Source organism: Rattus norvegicus, chromosome X, assembly GCF_036323735.1.
Source record: "Rattus norvegicus strain BN/NHsdMcwi chromosome X, GRCr8, whole genome shotgun sequence".
Classification (NCBI taxonomy): domain Eukaryota; kingdom Metazoa; phylum Chordata; class Mammalia; order Rodentia; family Muridae; genus Rattus; species Rattus norvegicus.
This window is the reverse complement of record NC_086039.1, coordinates 101474095-101480316: the sequence shown is the minus strand read 5'-3', so window position 1 is coordinate 101480316 and position 6222 is coordinate 101474095. Positions and strand designations below refer to the sequence as shown.

Sequence of the window (6222 nt, the reverse complement as noted above, 5' to 3'; positions counted from 1 at the left end):
TAGCTCATTTAGCTCAGTCTTAGTGGTGGGGGGCGGGGAGAGGAAACTAGATTTCTAAGAGTTGAGAAATGAACAAGAAAGAAGAGAAGTGAGAAATTATAGACATGTCTCACCTGTAAAATAGTTTCAATCAATTGACCCTTAAAGGAGGCATATATATATATATATATATATATATATATATATATATATATAGAGAGAGAGAGAGAGAGAGAGAGATCTTATATATGCATAGGATGCGGATTTTCTTTTAAGCTGGTAGAAATTTGGGTATGTTTAATTGGTACCGGTAGATAAGAGGGATCCGCCTACCTTTCATGGCTGATGTGAAGCAAAGACAGAGAGAGAGAGAGGAAGGTGGAGATGTGGGTAAACATAAAGCATTTTAGTATGTCTTGAAGAACAATGGACACGTCCTTTCAAATGAGAGTTTTTAAGCAGCATACATTCCTGCTAGAGGTTACAAAGGAGCTTATCTGGCGATTACTCAGTCGTCATTGAATGCCTTTTCCAAATCCCTCACAAACTTTGTGCTGAAGAACCCACTGTTGTTCTAAATCGTTGTCTAGTTCTTAATGAGGTGAAATAGTTTAAATAGTTGTGTCTTTGAGTGTGAATGCATATATATCCTTTCCCTAAAGAGTACTTTTACTTGCCTCAAGAAACGGAAAGTCAATCTGAATGGTACATATATTAATATTCCCTCAATTAAAATTCAGATTCCTTTTTATTTTATTTAAGTTATTTATTTGATGACCCAATCCGTTTCATCAGGGTTGTTTACAGGGTCCTGGTGATTATTCACAAGCATATGGACTCCTTTCCAATGCCTCCATCGATGAAGAAGTTATCTTTCTCTCTCCCCAGTGAGAGACTCTTGTTTTCCTAGTACTTGACAATTGGACAACTTTTGGCTTGCCGAATAAAGTGGGAACTTTATTTCCCACCCCTTCCCCATTATCTAAGAGAGTGAGCAAAGACAGACAGAAAAGGCAGAGGAGGGACGACATCTAGTAGGTTCTCAAACTCTACTAACTCAGGAGGAAATTCCTCCAGTGCCTTAAGGCTTCGCTCCCAGAAAGCTGTACTGTGCTAGTTGGCCCTCACTTAAAATAGCCCTGCGCTCGGTGCGGCCCCTTTAAGAGTCCAGCTCCTCCCCGCTCCAGGGAAAGTTGCAGCTTTTTCCGCCTCCTGGGAGGGTTGAGTAGGGCCGGCCGCCCGGGTTGCTGGTCTCAGTCTTTTTGGAACTAGAGACCCTTCCAACCATTCAGCACCCGGACCTTTGGTCACCTAGTAGCACCTGTTGCAGGTGACAGGTAGGTGGCAGCTAGTGTCTGAGCGCACCCTCGCCTTCTGTCTGGGACTTCGCGGACTCCCCCAGTCCCGTGTCTCTCCCCCACCTCGGGGGCGTGTGTCCTGTTGTACCTTGTGTGAGGTCCCTGTCCTCCCTCCCCAGCTGCCACGCCGGCTCTTCTGCTGTGTCCGCGTCTAGGGACCGCACCCCCATGCGGTGCCTCCCGTCTGCTCCAGGCGGTCCCTCCCTGCCACTTTTCCTTCTCTCGGGCTGTTTCTGCTTGGTTCCCTTGGACAGAGTTTCTGAGTGCTGCCTCTCCACAGGTATCTCTGGCTCCGTGCGCCCCACCTCCCCCACTACCCCCCTGCTACCCTTGGCCCCTTGGGAGAGCTGGTCCCTGGCGCAGGCTTGGACAGGCTTCTAGTGGAGCTGTGCCCTCGGACTTGGAGTCTAGTCACCTTTTCGGTGACTGCTTCTCGCTAGGCTTGGCTCTCCAGCTCCTTCTATGGCCCCTCGCTGTTTCTGAACTCTAAGCTTCTATTTCCCTAGCTTCACCTTGTCTCTTCACTACTGGTACAGACTAAAGGCAAGTTGACTCTGAGTTTTGCCTCAGTGGACTCCCTTTGGGCATGGAGCTGGAGACCCAGCTGTGTACTTTAGAGCTCCACTGCTTCACCGCCCCCTTCAAACAGGCTTGGGATTTTGCACCTGGCAGAAGGACACTAGTGTCCCTCCAGCCTGCAACACTGAAGTAGATGGATGGGGTCTAGGAGAAGTTGATAGCAAAATAATTTGGTTTAAAATTCTGGTAGCTTGAAAAATTGATGTGTTTGCTTTAACCAACCCTTTCTTCCCCTAATATACTACAGTTTCAGGACCAGAGGACCTAGAATTCGCTTCTAGCATGATTAGTCAATCATGCTAGCTCTTCATATCCATGGGAGAAAATAATTGCCTATATTCCTGGACATCCCCCTACCCCACTTTCCCTTTCTGTTTTTGTTACTTCAAGAGAGGGTCTCTCACTATAGTGCAGGACAGTCTGGAATTCATTATGCAGACCAGGCTGGACTCAAATCCTCCTGCCTCTACCTCCCAAAGTGCTGCTGTTACAGGTCTGCAACATCACATCTGTCCTCTGCTTCTTTTTTTTTTTTTTTAAAAAACGGGTTACTTTTCTACTCTTTGTTAGCTGCAGTCTTCATAAATATGTTGACATTAAGGAGTTAATGAACTAAAGTGTAAATTTGCCATGAAGAACTAAAAACAGTAATTAGCTCTGAGAGCTGTGGCAATTTTTTCCTTGGGGTGTGTGTGTGTGTGTGTGTGTGTGTGTGTGTGTACCACTGGAAATCCTAGTAGAAAAAGCCCCTTTGGGTAGCAGATGAACATGATTTTAAATGCTGCACCCTAGGTCAGAGTGGTGAACTTGAGCTTGGAGGCCGGTTCTGGGATTATTGGTCTGTGAGTATAGAAAGCATTCTGGTTGGTGTTCTCTGAGCTATTTTCCTTCAAGGTTGGAGCTATTGTAGAGATGGCATAATGAACAAATGAAGTCAGGTGATGTGATCAGTTCTTATGCTATCTCAGACAAGCCTCAGACTAGTTCAATGCAATTGGAACCACAGTTACAACCCGGATACAATGCAATGGAGGCCCAGAGGTTAAGTGTGGCGCTCTCAATTACACTCTGGCAATGGGACAAGCTTGTGTGACACTATCTTCTGGTCCTTGGCTCCATCTTAGATGCGCTGTGGAGGAGTTGAATCTCCTCACTCATGTCTTAACCGAGTTAATTTCAAACATGGGGCCAGTTGCATGTTGCTGTTGTTAAGTACATACCCTGGATGGCTGAAGCCTCCTAGGCTCTCGGCTCCATGGTCATTGTCTTGAGGTTAGGAGAGCATATACCTGGGTTTTAGAGGTGCGTTCCTGGATTCTAGGGATGGACACCTGATTCAACTTCTTCCTTTCCTGATGGCCAGGGGAGAAACAGTGGGGTAGTAGCTGACAGGTATTTGACAGAAATATGTGTATGTGACAAAGCCACACAAGGCAAACAGAGTGATAGCATACCCTTTTTATTTGTAGGTTAGGCAGCGATACTCAGGAGAGTATCTCTGGAACTTTGTTTAAAGTATTGTTTTTTTTTTCTTCTGGCAAACTTGGTACTCATATTCCCAATGTCGTCCTCATTAATTCTTATTCAACTCTCAGGATTTAGCTTAATGTCCTTGCCTTTGAGTTAACCTCACTGAACCCACACTTCCTTCCCCCAAGCAGAATGACTAGTTATATTATCTTGAAGGACTTTATTTAGACTTCAACAAAGGTCTGAATACCACTCCGTTTTTTCCATCTGGAAGGTTATAATGTCTGTAAAGGCAGTAACTGGATCTTGAAGTACAAATATTTGTGCTAGGGATCAGGGATGCCATGTCTTCCAGGGATCTAGATGTGCTGGTGGTGAGATTGGAATAAGAAGAAACCATCCCGAGCTATTTGTAACACACAGTAAGGGTTTGTACACAAGCATTGTGCCTATGTTTCAAGGCAGTCACTTGACCAACTCACTGAAAATTGCATTCATGTCCGTAACATTCTTTTTTTTTTTAAAAAAAAAAGCTTACTTACTTTTATTTTATGTGCATTAGTATTTTGTCTGCATGTATGACTGAATGAGGGTGTTGGATCCCATGGAACAGACAGATGTGAGCTGTCATGTAGGTACTGGGAATTGAACTCAGGACCTCTGGAAGAGCAGCCAGTGCTCTTAACCGCTGAGCCATCTCTCCAGCCCCTTAAACATTCTTTCAACCTCCTTCCTACATTTGTTTTGCTTATTGATTGTTTCACTTCTACCTCATAACACAAAGGCCATGTGGATAGGACTTTCTGTCTTTTGTACTCACTGATGGCCAGTCTAGGAATTGGAACTCTTGTACTTTTCTGAGTCTGAAACCAAGCCTCCAATTTGCTACCTTATACATGTAAGGATGCCCCAGCCCCACGGCCCAGTACTCACACTGCTTTCCTTCTGCTGAGGTTTTTTGTTGTTTTGCTTTGAGACTCTATTTCTGATAACAACTTTGACCTAGTGATAAATATTTCCTCTCTTTTTCATTTCTACGTTGTTGGAGATAAGAATCTCAGAATGTACCCCAGGCTGGCCTGGACCTCACTGTGTATCCTGGCTAGCCTCATACTCATGGTTATTCTCCTGCCTCACCTTCCTGAGTACCAGGATTGAAGATGTGAACCAATATGCTTGACTAGAACTTCCACTTTATGTTGAAGTACAAATCTGTAGGTGGAAAAAGAAAGACACCCTTCTCTTGTTTCATCTTAACAGTGGCAGCACTGGGGAGAGAGGTGTGAATTATCAGATGTCCCAAGGCCATTCCGGCATTTGTCAAGGTCAGTGAGAGGGGACAGAATGTGATTGTGTAACAGGGATAGGCCCCAAAGAATAAAAGATGCCAGAAATTAGGTTTTTATTCTCATCGACCTTAACCTTTTTATGCGTGAGGTGCTTACTATGTTCTGGGCTCTATGGAGACGGTCCAGCTGAGTGGTACTTTTACAACAATTGCCTAGTTGTATACTAGTTGTATAGAGGAGTAGGCAACAACCGTGTAGCAAAATAAAAGTGCTATTTTGTTTAAATGCAGTTTCAAATATCCAGTCAGAAAAAAAGTCCAGAATTCATTTGATAACAGAATTGGAAGGACCTAAACCCTGGCAAAAGTAGTGACGGTGTGTACCTCTCACCATTTATTGTGTGCTAACTTCGTTGAAATTTAAGTTTGCACAAATAACTGCTCAGGCTCTATCAATCTTATGTCCCTAAACCTTGAGCATTGGGCTGTCTCGGAACTCAGCCTACAGACTTTTCTCCCTCCAAAACCTGCTCAGAAGTTCTCTTTAAGCACCAAGGCTGTGACATCTAGATAGCCATCATTCATGTTTGTGTTCTGTGTTTCTTCTGTGCTGAAGCCTCATGTTTTTAGTGGCCTATTTGACATCTTTACCTGTCATCTGATAGATGCCTCAAGGATAGCATGGCCAAATGTGGATTACTGATTGCCCTAACACCTTTTTTTTTTTCTTTTTTTCCGGAGCTGGGGACCAAACCCAGGGCCTTGTGCTCGCTAGGCAAGCGCTCTACCGCTGAGCTAAATCCCCAAGCCCCTGCCCTAACACCTTTAATCCTTCCCTTTTTCTACCCATGAGTAGGAAATAGGGTACCATTATATATTTAGTTGGTTGAACCAAGAATATTGGGTTATCCAGGATTTCTGTCATCTTCTTAGGCCCACCACATACAATGTTTGAACTTTCATTGATCTCACTTTCAAACTGTATCATGAACTCTTCCAAGCGTCTCCATCTTCTCTGCCTGCTACCCCCGTCCCAACCACCATGAAGCTTAGCTGAACATTCTTGCACAATGGTAAAATATATACAACTATTTCTGTGGAACAGCTCCATATGGGTGTGCGAGATGCTAAACCATGCCAGGAAGCTTGGTGGGTAGAGAGGGTTGAGACACCAGAAATTCATTCCTATGATGGTAGGAATCTCCTGCTCCCTAAGGAACTCCTGGCCTACAGTAGGCACCTCCTTTGTTCCTGTCAGATTCCTGGCCTGGAACATGTGCCACATGGATGTGGGATGTATGTGTGCGTGTACACATGTGCTTATGTGCGGGGAGGGCTTTAGGTGTTTGGCTCTATCGCTGTTGCCTTATTGCCTTGAAACAGAGTCTCTCCTCACTGGATCTGGAGCACACCATGTGCTTGCAGCTAGTGAGCCCCACAAATCTTCCTGTCTTAGCTTGCTCTCTATCAGGGTTTTTACACGGGTTCTAGGGATCGAACTCAGGTCATCGCTAGAAGTCTCACCCACCGAATCATCTTCTTAGTGCC

General features: G+C 44.7%; 1 protein-coding gene across 6 annotated transcripts in view; it reads left to right on the top strand.

The window, feature by feature from the left end:
- Positions 1-1109: 1109 nt before the first annotated feature.
- The window catches only part of Sytl4 (synaptotagmin-like 4), a 50423-nt gene continuing 45310 nt past the window's right edge, over positions 1110-6222 (top strand). For 3 of the 6 annotated variants that reach the window (NM_080410.2, XM_063279763.1, XM_039099431.2), the window contains exon 1: positions 1166-1316. The gene's annotated coding sequence lies outside the window, so the exon portion shown is untranslated. Of the gene's footprint in view, positions 1317-4646; positions 4712-6222 lie in introns of all 6 variants that reach the window. The other 3 variants (XM_063279762.1, XM_039099429.2, XM_008773387.4) reach the window with 2 other exon arrangements.